Below are 14,394 nucleotides of genomic sequence, written 5' to 3' on the forward strand. Positions count from 1 at the left end.
GATATCCTGAGAGGGTTTCTCATGATATAGTATATTAAAATATTATTTAATATTAAAATAGATGAATAAGAAATCCTGAATATTCTGAAAGGTTGTTATCATTTTTGGTCTCTCCTAGGAATAATGATTTTCCTCCATTATTATTTTTAAAACATACCCCTTGTTTTGGATGGGTGCATGGCTGCCTGCCTAGAGACATTTAACATCCTCCTTTGCAGCTTGGTGTGGTCATATGACTTTAAGTTCAATCCAGGAGGCTATGAGTTGTAATGTGTACAGCTTCTAGACCACATTCTTAAAACGGTGCTTTCATTTTTCTTTTCTTTTTTCCAATGGGCTGGAACATGACCTATTGGTAGGGAGCTTTGGCTTTACAGATAGAAAGATACTCCAGAGAATGACAGTGTAGGTAGATAGAATCAAAAGTCCCCTGAAAATGGTTGTCATGAAGCCTTCTCCTCTCCCACCTATCAACTTGGACTTTGACATGAGAGAAATAACACTTCTATGATATTAAGCCCTTTGTGATAGGAGCAAATCCTGTACTCTGATGTAAGGTGATGCAGTAGTGGCCAGTTCATATTACTCTATGATATGTTCTGAATTGAATTAATTTTTAGGAATGACAAGTGAGTGTATTGTGTGTTTAGCATATGTTATAATCATTCCATTCATGCTCATGACTAGTGAAATAGGCCAAAATTTTGTAGCATTTTCTCTAAGATCACTCTCTGCTTTCCATCAGTTGAATGAATAGGAATGCCACATTTAGTAACAATCAATTTGGTTAATTTGAAAAGTATTGGTAAAAATATACTTAATATTGATCTTTCTTTGGTATCTGTATAATTATATATTTTATAAATATCATGTTTTCTATGTACTTATTTTGAGCATTTTATAAGTAGTACCTCATAAAATCTCTGAAGATTTTTAGCTTTGTTTTGACTTCTGTCACTTTAATTGATTCTTTAAATTTTTTTTCTCTGCTTTCTTGCTGCTTCCTTAGTTTTCTGACTTTCACTCTATAGTATGTGTACTTTGATTCTAGTTTCTCTGCCATCTTTTCTTTGAAGATAAAAACATGCACCAAAAGTGTTTTCATTTTACTCTAATAGTAGATCTTACTCAGCTTAGCTCAAATGTAGAGTTTTATGTCTACAGAAGCTGTAACTATATTAGCTATGGAATGATATTTAGAAATGATACTTATCAGGACTCCTGATATCAGTAGATGAAAATACTGCATATAGCTATCAAGGATTTTACCTTCTTTTCTATCAATATGGCTATACTAGGGAATTTTGCCTGTTAATGCTTAGAAAATTAAGAGCAAGGAAGTGTAGTTTGGCTTTCTTTTTAGCACTAATATTCTATCCAAAGAAATCCTGTTTCCTGTTTATTAATTTCAGTATTCCATTCTTTCCCAAGATCTTGCTTCACAGCAAGCTTTCATACTTCAAGCTCTACATGTTAGTGTTCAGTCCTCATTCCCACATAAACACAACCATTTTGAAAACATGAACTGATATTAATTACCCCCCTGGCACCAAAAAGTCAGGATTTCCTGATGCGACACGCTAATGTAAAATGCATTAGTGCAAACGGTGGCTCCAAAGGGTAATACTCTCTAAATAAACACAGCATTTTTTTTTAATTCACAACTCTCAGGCTAGACTGAAAGTCATTCATCCTCCACACCCCCAAAAAGCATTTTGATTTTTGATAAGTTATAACTGGAATTTTATAAGAAGGAATTGAATTCCAAGCTGCAAATCAGTGGCACTTAACTGTTTTTGGTTCTGTGAAATAAAATTCTACCTGAATGTTTGGTGATTAAGTGGCTTTGAACCATAATTTGCAACAATCTATTGGAAGATAATAACAGTTCATGTTTAGTCATTAGTATCACTAAAAATGTGTATCTTACATTTTTACTTAATAAATTCTTTGTTTCAAATGTCAGTCATTCAAGGTCAGAAAGTGTGTATGTTTTGGTGTATGTGTTTATTTGAATATTCCATATAAAGACTTCTGATCAAGAAGGCATTATATCATACTTTGATGTAACCCTCCATACATATAATACTTCTACTACTAATAGAAAGCAATCAAGGAAGAATTAAACTACAGAGAGTCAGTTTCAAACAAGGTAAGCATCTCTATGGACCAAAAGTGGAATAAAAATGTAACAAAGGAAGGCAGAAACCATGAGCCTCCTAGGTTCTGAGTGTAGAAGTTTATAGTGGTACTTGAGAAATTGGTTCCTGTGGAGTAACTGAGCTGAAAAATACTATACATAATAATACAATAAGATTATATAATAATACAATAAGATAATGGAGCCAGGTTTGCTGCTTTAAGGCAGAGGCTAGAATGTGACTCTCCCACTTTCCCATCTATTTATAAAAGAAAACTAACAAAAGCTCGCTTCTTGCCAGCCACCACCTAGGGCCTTGTTTTGAGGAAGCTGGACATAATGATGCTGGAAGATACATATTTAGCCTCGATCTAGAACTGAACCAAGCTGTTTTGAAGGTTAGTATTGGATTTTAAGTAATTTCTAGAATCATTAGGCGAATAGGAAGAAATTTTCTCAAAGTTTTGGTTCTAGACTTGGTTTGGGATCTGGGAGACAAATGGATGCACAGAAGGAAGCAGGAAGGGTGGGGAAGAGAGAGAAAAATGAACCTCTGGTTTTAAATAAGCCCACGAACCAAACGTTCAAAATATGTTAACGAACTAACTTGGAACCTTGCATTCACACCACGTAACATTCATTTTATTTAAAAGTCTGACAGATTTTAAAATAATGTATTTTGGAATGTTTAAAGAGATAACCCATCCATCCACATAGATTTTCAGATATTATAAAACAAAAACAAGTGAAATAACAGGTACGTGTAAAAACCATTTGGAAATCGTATTACGTGCAACAGTGAGACCTTGTCTCTACTTACACAAAAAAAATTGTTTTTAATTAGCTGGGTGTTGAACCTGGAGTCCCAGCTACTTCAGAGACTGGGGCCGGAGGATCACTTGAACACAGCAGGTTGAAGCTGCAGTGATCTATGATCACACCACTGTAGAACAGCCTGGGTGATAAAGCAAGACCTTGCCTCTTAAAAAAAAAAAAAAAAAAAAAAGCTTTTAAGTGAAAAATGTAGTAATTGGACCAGTTCAATTGGCATAAACTATAGGCTGTACACAGTTAAGAAAATCTGTGAAACGAAGGTGTGAGAAATTGCCCCATACCAGAGCACCAAGAAACAAGATTTTTAAAATAGATGTATATGAAGGAAAAATTAAGACATGTTATGGGAGCTTCAGCAAAAGGAAATGGAAGCATTGGTAAAAATAAAATAATAATAGTAAAATATAAAACAATGAAAGCTCACAGTTTTCCACAACTGTGTGAATATGCAGATTGTAACTTAACCAAGTTACGAGAGTTAGTAAAAATGAATCCCGTCCATATTCAGACACATTACATTGCTGTTAAAATCTCAACACTACCTGAAAGAAAAGGCACACACTAAAAAGAAAATTTAGACAGAATTCTCTGCAGTAATCAAAAGATAGGAGAGTTAAATACTGAGGGAAAATAAATCAGTCTAAATGTTACACCCAGCTAAACTATCAGGTTGGTGCAAAAGTAATTGCAGCTTTTGCCACTGAAAGTAATGGCAAAAAGCACAATAACTTTTGCACCAAGCTATATAATCCTAAAGTGAGGGCAAAATGAACATTTTCAGGCTTGCAAAGACCAAGAGAGTTCATCATCCATAGAAGATGTACTGGAGCAAAAGAAAATAATCCAGTAGAAAGGTGTAGGATGTAAACAAGAATAGAGACTATATAAAATTTGTCAAACTAAAATAATTATGGAGAGGAAACATTACTTTTTTGGGTGTGAGAAAGGGTACAGTTAAGTGTGATACATTGGTTCCATTAATGACCTCATTTTGTAGCCCTTAAGTCCATGTCCCCCTTTTATATAAAAGTAAAGACAGATTTTAAAATATGTTTCTCTCAGGAGCGGGACTTACTTTCTTGCCCCTTGATTCTGTTTGGCCATGTGACTTGCTTTGACCAAGGGGATGTTAGTTGTTGACTCATAGGGAAGTTTGTAAAAGCCCTCGTGGAGTTCTGCTTCCACTCTTGTACCTCTGCCCTTGCCATGGAAATGCCCAGGCTAACCTGCTGGAGGAATGTGAGAGACACATGGGGCAGAGCTGAACTGGCACAATCAACACCAGCTAACCCCTAACCAAAATCAGTAGAGTCACCTAGCCAACCAGTCTGCTGACTGCAGAAGCATAAGCAAGTCTAGCACAGATCAGCTGGGCTGTGCAAACTCTTAAGCTTAAATGTTTATTAAGCTTAAGATAAATGTTTATTGTTACATGAGCTGCTGATTTGTTTTTGTGTGTGTGGTTCTTTGTTATGCAGCATTACTGTGGCAATAAATAGCTGATATAATACTAAGATACAATGACAAGATAGGAAGCATGACCAATGAATAGATTATAGGTCATGATAAAGGGTTGCATGCATGCAACTAAAGGGTTAGCATGCTAAAGGGTTTTCATGGTCAGGAGAATAGGAAAACTGAAAAACTTAGTTGGAAAATGTTCAGGTAAAACAATAAAACATAGGCTGGGCATGGTGGCTCACGCCTGTGATCCCAACATTTTGGGAGGCTGAAGAAGGTGGATCACATGAAGCCAGTAGTTCCAGAGCAGCAAAATCCTGTCTCTAATATCCCGTCTCATAGCAAAATCCCGTCTCTAATAACAATACAAAATATTAGCTGGGCATGGTGGTACACGCCTGTAATCCCAGCTACACAGGAGGCTGAATGAGGCATGAGAATGGCTTGAATCTGGGAGGCAGAGTTTGCAGTGAGCCAAGATCACACCACTACGCTCCAGCCTGAGCAACACAGCCAGACTCTCTTAATAATAAAATGTAAAAGTCATTATTAAGAGAAGACATACAATTCAGAAATTTAGAGCCAGTAAAGGGAAGAAAGGAAAAAAGAAGAAGAATGGAGAAAATGTGCTCATCCAATGGGAGGAATGAATGGAGAAAAAAGTGGGGAGGGTGTTTAGGAAATACAAAAGAAGATAAAATTGTGTAAATACATCAGTGATCACAATAAATGTATATAGATTAAACTCATTTAAGGACATTAGGGTGGGTGGAACCCAACTTCTGCTTATTAAGAGACATTACTAAACAACAAAATTTAGAAATCAGATGCAGGTATATTAATATCAAACTGTAAGGCAAAAAGCATTAATAGGGATAAGAAAGGATCCTAAGTAATCATTTAAGATATAACTTTGGATTATATAAGCAAAAACAGAATTATAAGCAAAAATTTTAAAGTCCAAAATCATAATGAAAAGATTTTAGTCCACTTTTAGCAGAAACTCTGTTTAAAACAGACAAAACATTAAGGATGCAGAACACTTTTTTTTTTCTTTTTTTTGAGACAGTGTCTCTGTTGCCCAGGCGGGAGTACAGTGGTGCGATCTCGGCTCACTGCAACCTCTACCTCCCGGGTTCAAGTGATTCTCCTGAAGCCTCCCAAGTAGCTGGGATGCCATGTTGCTCAAGCTGGTCTTAAACTCCTGGGCTCAGGAAACCCACTGGCCTCGGCCTCCCAAAGTGCTGGGATTACTGGTGTGAGCCACCGTGCCCAGCTAGGGTGGCAGTTTTAATAAGCAGTTTTAGGGAGGGAAATGGGGATATGACTACATATATCCTATATATTCTAAATGTTTACTAAAAGAATAGCACAAAAGCTGTATGGAAAGCCTGATTATGAATTTCCTGTATTTGACATTGATATGATAAAATATAAGTAGCTGTGTTATATGATGTAGTCACTGGTCTTTTTGGCAGCCATGACTAGATTTAGGAATCAAACACTAAACTCTTTAATTTATTTATAGCTCATTTATGAATTTTTCTTATTGCCCAAGGGGAGTCATCGAAAGCTCCCTGAAGGCAGTGGTTTTGTTTTGTCTACTACTGATCACTCCATGTCTAGAATGATGCCTAGAATAATGCCCAGTTATGTAATGGGAGTTCCATAAATTTTGGTTGAATTGAGTATTAGAAATGTTATTAATTAGGATGTATACAGACATTTAGGATTCATACATTGAAAATGAAGTAGTAAAATAGATGGGTTAGAGGTAAAAGGGTTTTAACCTGAGTCCGTGGTACCTTAGCAAAATTCCAAAATCCTGACCAGTCCTGAGGTCATTTGGCTGTAAAACCTGGTCTGACCCATGCTGAGGTTATAGTCTCTTTATCTGACTCAGAGTCCCCTGGAGGTGCCATGTAATATACTGTCCATGCGTACATCTGGCCCCACGAGGCTGGAGAGGAGATTGTGAACCTGTATAAATGTCTGTACTTAAGCTGTATACTAGAAGGGTACATTTCATTTTGAGTAGGCCTGGAGTAGATGCTTGGTCATACCACTGATTTATTAATGAATTGTAGCATTGCAATAATTAGAATGATAAACGTAGCTAACTGTCCCATTGCCCCTCAATTAAAAAATAAGTCTCCTTGGTGGAAGATATTTTGTGGGAATGCAGATGGAATGATGACATTGATGACAACATTTTCTCTCTTTACTCTAGTGTCTGTTATTTGCTAGTCTGTGCCCAGAGCTAAACCGTTAGAATCCGACTCGCTAGGAAAGCATGCACTATTTTGCTCTTTCACCAGTATAGACAACGATACGATACCTGTAACAGTCTCACCGTCATGAGCTTCCTTCCGCCTCTGTGCTTCACAACGCTGTCATAGCCTTGGCTCCATGCCAGTTCCACCTTAACAGTGCTCCTGCTATTTCCCAGTGTTGCTCTGTCCCTCTGCATAATCTTCCCTAAGTAATCTGTGATATTCCAAATGGCTTTCCTTACTTCATAGTATTCACTCAACCATGTTCTTTCAAGCCATCTCTTAAACCTATTGTCTTTTTAATATTTTACGGCTTTGAAGAATTCCCAAGTTCCTCTGCTGTAAAGTTCCCTTACAGTGGGAGTGATGGGCTTCTGGTCTGGCATATGTAATTGTTAGTAATAATTTCTGCTCTTCTATCCAAAATAGATAGCAAGGGCTCCTTGATATGAAGGATCGCTGACTCATATTTGGGCTAATGGATCAATAAGGTTGCCACAATGGAGAAAGGACTTTGTATAAACATTCAGGCCTAAAAGAATAGCCACACTGCATTGAGTTTCATATTTGGAAACTCAGATCAAAAATTATCTTCAGAGAAAGAATACCTCCTAGTTGGAATTAAAATCTGAGATCCATTGAGTTCACATTTTAATATATCTGAAATTGGGATTTGTTCTCTTTCTTTATAACATAAAATAATAATATGTCTTACTCTTACAATTGATAGTGCTTTAGACTAGAGAAAGTACAATATAAATGTTTTTAAAAGCACACCATATTATTTGCATTTTCAGTACACCATGTCATTTTAATTTTCTTAATAAAGTTTCTTAGAGTCTGTAATAACCTAAATAATAACCTATAATTTAAAAACTGTATTTTAAAAAATAAGTATACTATGTTATCTACACTGTCTTTTGCTTAATCATTTCCCCTATTGTAGAATATTTGGCTTTTCTTATGGAAATTCCTGTCATCAGTATTGCTGAGGCAAACATCTTTGTATTTCTGTTTATCCTTAGAGGCAGTGCAGCAGAGTGGTTAAGCACATACGACCTGGAGTCAGACTGCCTGGGTTTGAGTCTTGCTTGTTTAGTTTCATCAGTAACTAGTTTTGAAACCTTGGGCAACAATTGAAACTGCTGCAGTTGCTGTATCTCCAACTAGAGAGAATAGTATACTTACCTACCTCAGGATTGTTGTAAGGATTACATGAGTTAATATACACATATTACTCACATTTCTCAATGTTATTGCATGTTAATACATTAGATATAGTAGTGCCTGGCATGTGGTAAGTGCTAGACAAGTGTACATTGTTATTATTTGAGGTTATTTCTTTAGGATAGGTTCCTAAAATGGGATTATCTTGTCAAAAGATATAAACCTTTTGTAACACTCTGGATAAATACTGCCATATTTCTTTCCAATGAGGTTATACTAATTTATACTCCTAGAATAGGCTGAGTATATATTAATCCTCCTTCGTCAATTTTTAGCATTTTTATTTTTAAATTTTTAACTAATAACTTATTTTTTTAGAGACAGGCCTTGCTCTGTCACTCAGGCTGCAGTGCAATGGCATGATCATAGTTCACTACAGCCTTCAATTCCTAGGGGTGAATGATCCTCCTGCCTCAGCTTCCTGAATAGCTAGGACTACAGGAGTGCACCACCACACCTGGCTAATTTTTAAAAATGTGTGTAGAGTTGGGGTCTCCCTATGTTGCCTAGGCTGATCTTGAACTCCTGGCCGTAAGTGATCCTCTGGACTTTGCTCCCCAAAATATTGAGATTCCAGGTGTGAGCCACTGGGCCTGGCTTAGCATTTTTAAAAAGTAAGTCTCCGTTAATCTCACAGATAAAAGTGGTAGTTTATTCTGATATTTATTTCTTTGGTTATTAGTATGAGTTGAATTAAGTATTTTCTATGTGTTAGCCATTTGTATTTCCTTATTTATTCATGTCTGCCTATTTATCTGTTGCTTACTGGTTTTAAATGGTTCCTTATATATTTGGATAAGCTCAATAGATAATAAGTCATGCTTTTGTAATGTAGTTACTTGGATAAGATAATTAAGCAGTAATTTATACTTAAAATAGTTTTTTCATTTTGGTATTTTATATGTATATAAGATTGATTATTTAATAGAGGTGAATATGTCTATTTTATTGCTTGAAAGCTTGAAAAGTCCTTTAACTTTTACCTATGTTTTCTTTGTTTTATAATGTTTAGATTTTTAAAACATATAACTTTAATCTGTAATTTTTAATAAAATTTTTTCCTTAAATATATTAACCAATACATTTAGACTAATTCATTGCTCTTAAAAACATTTTTAAAGTAATACGTGCTAATTTTAGAAAAATTCAAAAATACAGAAAAACATAAAGAAGAAAACTAAAATTGTCTATAATTCTACTATCTATTGATAAACATCATTAACATTTTGAAGTTATTTTCTCCCTTTTTTTCCCCTTTGCCCCCTTTACGTGATGTCATTCTGGCTTTATTGTTGCTTCTTTTATCATATATTGAAGTCTTTTTCTGGGCTGTTTATCTTGTTTTTTTATTTTATCCTTGCCCTAAAACCCACCCCTTTAACTGTTTTAGGTTTAAAGTATGTTTTAATGTAAGGAGGTCACACATGTCTCCTTGTTGTTCTTGAACTTGCCAATCACACTTCTGTCCCAGGGCCTTTGCTTTTGCTTTTTCCGTAGGTATCCACATGGCTCACTCCACTCTCCTCTCTTCGAGTCTCTGCACAATGTCACCTCAATTGTATGGTTTTCCCCGACCACCCATTTAAAATAGAAACCTCTTCCCCCTGGGTACTCCATATGCCTCTTTAATTTTTTTCCAATTTATTATCATCAACTCACATACCATATTATAAACTTGTAATGCATGCACACACACACACACATATTTTGAGTTTTCATGTGTTGCCTATTCCTCTCCACTAGAGTATATGCTTCACAAGAACTGAGATTGTGTTTTCCTTTGTATTTGGTTACAGTGTCTGTGCCCAGAACAGAGCCTGGTATATATGAGTATTCAATAAATGTTTACTGAAAACATGAATGAATGCATATGTAGCAGGGCAAATCCCCCTTCCTATTATTCTTATTTTGACTGTATCTATTTATTTTTGGTTGGCCATATAATTCTGTCAGCTTTTGGTTTTTCAAGTACTTGAGAAAGCTTTGCTACTTAACACAGAAATATTCCTTTCTTCTGCTTTTCTTGCAGTAGTGGGAATAGCACTTTTCTTCTTTTTTACTTCTACTCATGTTCATTTGGATTTCTCTCTGACTTTCAAGGGAGTGGCCAACTGAGTTATTTTCAGATCAGTCCACCTTTTCAATTGATTCTATTACTCTTTTAAAACGTAGAGATAGGATCTTGCTGTGTTGCCTAGGCTGGTCTTGAACTTCTGGCCTCAAGCAGTCCTCCTGCCTCAGCCTCTCTTAGTGCTGGGATTACAGTTGTGAGCCGCAATGCCTGGCCCATGTTACTCTTTCTACCATATATAAGTGTCTACTGCTGCTTGCTAGACCTGAGTCTCTTGCTGCCCTTCTGTTTTGTTTAAATCTTTAGTTTCCTCTGTTATTTTAAAAAATAAATTTCAAAGCATAGTATATCTGTTATTTATACTGTTAAACATATTTAAATATGTGTAAAGAATATAATTCATATCACCTTTTACCCCTGAGATAATCAGCAGTAATGAAATGGTATGTATCCTTCCAGAGTTGTTTCTGGGCTCACACAGATGTAAATATTACATTGTGTTTATTTTTAAAATGATTTAGTTATGCTATGTGCATTACATATTACTCTGCAACTGCCTTTTAAACAACTTTATTGGTGTATACTTTACATACCATAAAATTCACACATTTTAAGTGTACTGCTCAATGAATTTTACTAAATTCATAGAATTGGGTAGCTGTCATCACCAATCCAATCTTAGAACACTTCCACCAGTCCAAGACATTTCCTCATGCCCATTTGTACGCAAAACCTGTCCCCATCCCTGGCTCCAGCAACCACAGATCTGTTGCTATATAGTTTTTCCTTTTCTAGAAATTTCATTTAACTGAAGTCATACAGTACGTAAACATTTGTTTCTGAATTTTTCACTTGGCATGATTTTGAGACTGATCTATGTCGTGTGTAACAGTTTTCCCCTTTTTAGTGCTGAGTAATATTTCATTGTATGGACATATCACATTTTGCTTCTCCGTTTATCAGCTGATAAACATTTGTATTGTTTCCAGTTTTAGGCTATTATGAATAATGCTGCTATGAACATTTATTTACAAATTCTTTTGTATGGCCATATGTTTTCATTTCTAGGAGTGAATAGGAGTAAAAATCTAGGAGTAGAACTTTGGATTTTTTGGTAAAAGTTTTTAATATACTTCTGGCCGTTTGCAAAGATTTTAGAGGGAAGATGTAGGGTTCATGTTTCATGACCCCATGAGACAGCTAATTTAGAGTTGCTTATAGTCCATTGAGAGTCTAAGTACCGAACCAAAGAGTTAGGATGGGCTGGAGCTATAGGATGTGTCATAAAACACAGGGGTAACATTTGGCGCCATGGGAGAGGATGATACTGCCAGGGGAGTTACTGAAATATAAGGAGAACTGAAACCTTGAAGATGTAAAACTTGGAGGGAGTGGGTGGATAAAGAAGAACTAGTCAGACAATGTGAGAAATCAAGAGATAGAAAACCAGGAGAAATTGTGTCACAGGAACTAAGGAAAGAAAATTCAATACAGTAAATGTGCGGCTGTGTCCAATTCTGGTCCTGAGAATTTTACTGCTGGCTATTTTGTCCCCTTGATCTCCATCCAGACATATGATACCCCCAACATTTATGCAGAGGTCACCTAGCCCTCTGGCAAAACTCTCTTAAGCGTGATACCTTACAAAATTTCCGGCCTGAGGTTCCTATTAGAGGTAGTACAGTAAGTCCTCAAATGTAGCCCTGGACTCTGTGTCTATGGAGTGTATTCTGTGCCACCTCAGGCCGTCTGTCACCTGTACTCTTTTTTTTTTTTTTTTTTTTTCCTGGAATGAGTCAGACATCAGTCTACTGTGTCTCCCAAGCCCCAGAAACTTCAGGTGATTCCAAGGTGGTTCTGAAAGGCATCCTGGGCTTGAAGTAACTGAAATGCCCATGGAGTTATACACAGCCCTGAAAACTCTTCAAAGAAATTCCCATTTTGATATCACTTTAACTTTACTCTCTTTATGGCCTTCAGATGGGGGTTGGGAGGAAAGCCTTGGCAAACCTCGTCTAGGTGGGCTGGGGCCTCATGTGGAGTGTGTTTTGGGTCTCAGTCTACAGTAAGACTGAAAGGTCCTACTTTAGTACATTTGATTTCCAAGCATTCCAGAGCACTCACTAAAAGTGAATTCTCAGAAAACATTGAATGAATAACAAGAGATCCGGTAAATGACTGCATAATTTGCATTCCTGGTCATCATCTCTTGGTTTTCTTTTACCCTCTGACCACTCCCTCTTTCTCAATCTTCTCCACTGGCTTCTTGACCACCTTGTCTCCTGGCTGCATTTCTACCTCTCCATCTGCTATTTCTCATCTCTTACTCGCTTCCTACTGCCTGCCCTTTAAATGTTGGTATCCCTCACGCCTGTAATATCAGCACTTTGGGAGGCTGAGGCGGGTGGATCATGAGGTCAGGAGTTTGAGACCAGCCTGGCCAACATGGTGAAACCCTGTATCTACTAAAAATAAAAACTTAGCCAGGCTTGGTGGCGAGCACCTGTAATCCCAGCTACTCGGGAGGCTGAGGCAGGAGAATCACTTGAAACTGGAAGGTGGAGGTTGCAGTGAGCCGAGATCATACCACTGCACTCCAGCCTGGATGACAGAGCAAAATTGTCTCCAAAAAAAAAAAAAAATTTTTGGTATCCTCCAGGTTTCATCCTTTGCTGCTTTTTCTTACCTTCTTACTAAATATATTCTCCCAGGAGGAATTTCATCCATATCCCTGGTTAGACTGCTACCTGTGTGCTTAATGTCCCAGCCTACACCTCTCCACTTCACCTTATACCAATAGAGTGTGTTGCACCGTCTCATGAGAGCCAATTGTTAAAATTTCAGGAATTTTGTAAGCCAGTTGCTAAGCCCAGACATTATTAAAATTGTGCAAACTTACAATGAAATAAAGTATATTAAAGACAAAAGTAATAAAACTCATTATTTTCTAGTTTGCTACATTTCTGTGTTATCAATGCTCTTGAGATTATGTATGTCTATTGCATCTGTATGGTAGAAAGAATATTTAATGGTATACTACCACACATCACTTCCAACTTTGCGTTTAGTGATGTTACATTGGTCACTTGAAAACTGCCACAGTGGAAATATTTACACCATGGAAATTGGGAAATGCTACAAATTGGTGCTTCATTTATTATTTTTGTTGATTGTCTAGACTTCAGAAAATGATCAAGAAAATGTTAATGTAGATTAAGCTGAATAGTGTGTCATATCTATAGGTGTTACATTATGAATAACACAAACAATTGAAATATTCTTCTAATACTCAAAAACTGATCCAATTCAGCACAAAATCACTCATATTATTGAAGAACAAGAGCAGTTCTGGCCCACAACTTCGTCATTTCACTTGGTCTTACTCCTTAATATAAACATAAATATCAACCAACATTCATGTGGTGACTGCATTCATTCATCAATTGCAAGCATTGATTGTGGATACACGAGTTTGGCAAAAATCAATGAAAACATTTGGTGAGAATTGGTGATATGGAATTTACAATAAAATGTATTGTGTATTTTATTATTTATACACTAGGTACTATGCATCTGTGTATGTCCATTCAGGCTGCTATAATAATATACCTTGGAGTGAATATAAATAGTAGAAATTTATTCCTCACAGTTCTGAAGGCTGGGAAGTCCAAGAGCCAGATGACAGCAGATTTAGTGTCTGGTGAAGGTTGGCTCTCTGCTTCCAAGATGGTGCCTTCTTGCTCACATAGTGGAGGGAAAAAAGGACAGACTTGCTCCCTCCATCCTTTTTATAAGGCACTAATCCTATCCATGGAGGCAGAGCCCTCATGGCCTATCACCTTCTAAAGACCCCTACTTCTTAATACTATAGCATTGGGGATTAAGTTTCAACATGAGTTTTTGAGGGACACAAACATACAAGCCATTGCAACATCCTTCATGTCAGTAAAATATATACAAACTTATGTACATCTGTATGTGTGCATGGCCCCCTCTCTGGAGAGCTAAATATTTACCAGCACATCACTTCTTGAGACCCTTATTATCAATTGCCTATTCAACATTTTAAAAGTAATAGGCATCTCAGACTTATTTAACATGTCAAAACTAAATTTATATTTCTCTTAAAATCTTTTCTCTTTTAGTATACTGTGTCTTGGAGAATTACGCTATCCTAAGGAGGTAAAAAACTGAGAACAATAGCTGTAGATTGCTTTTTCAATATGTCTTTTCTATGAAGGCAAGAAAGAAGGCAAGAGGGAGGTAAAGGGCTGATGGTGTTTTTGTTTAGGTTTAAGAAAGGGTGGTGTTATAGATATGCGCATGGGAAGGAGCCTATGAAAAAAGGCCACATTGGAAGTTCCAGGAGAGAGAGAAGATAGAAGACA

Source organism: Macaca thibetana, chromosome 18 (assembly GCF_024542745.1).
Source record: "Macaca thibetana thibetana isolate TM-01 chromosome 18, ASM2454274v1, whole genome shotgun sequence".
Classification (NCBI taxonomy): domain Eukaryota; kingdom Metazoa; phylum Chordata; class Mammalia; order Primates; family Cercopithecidae; genus Macaca; species Macaca thibetana.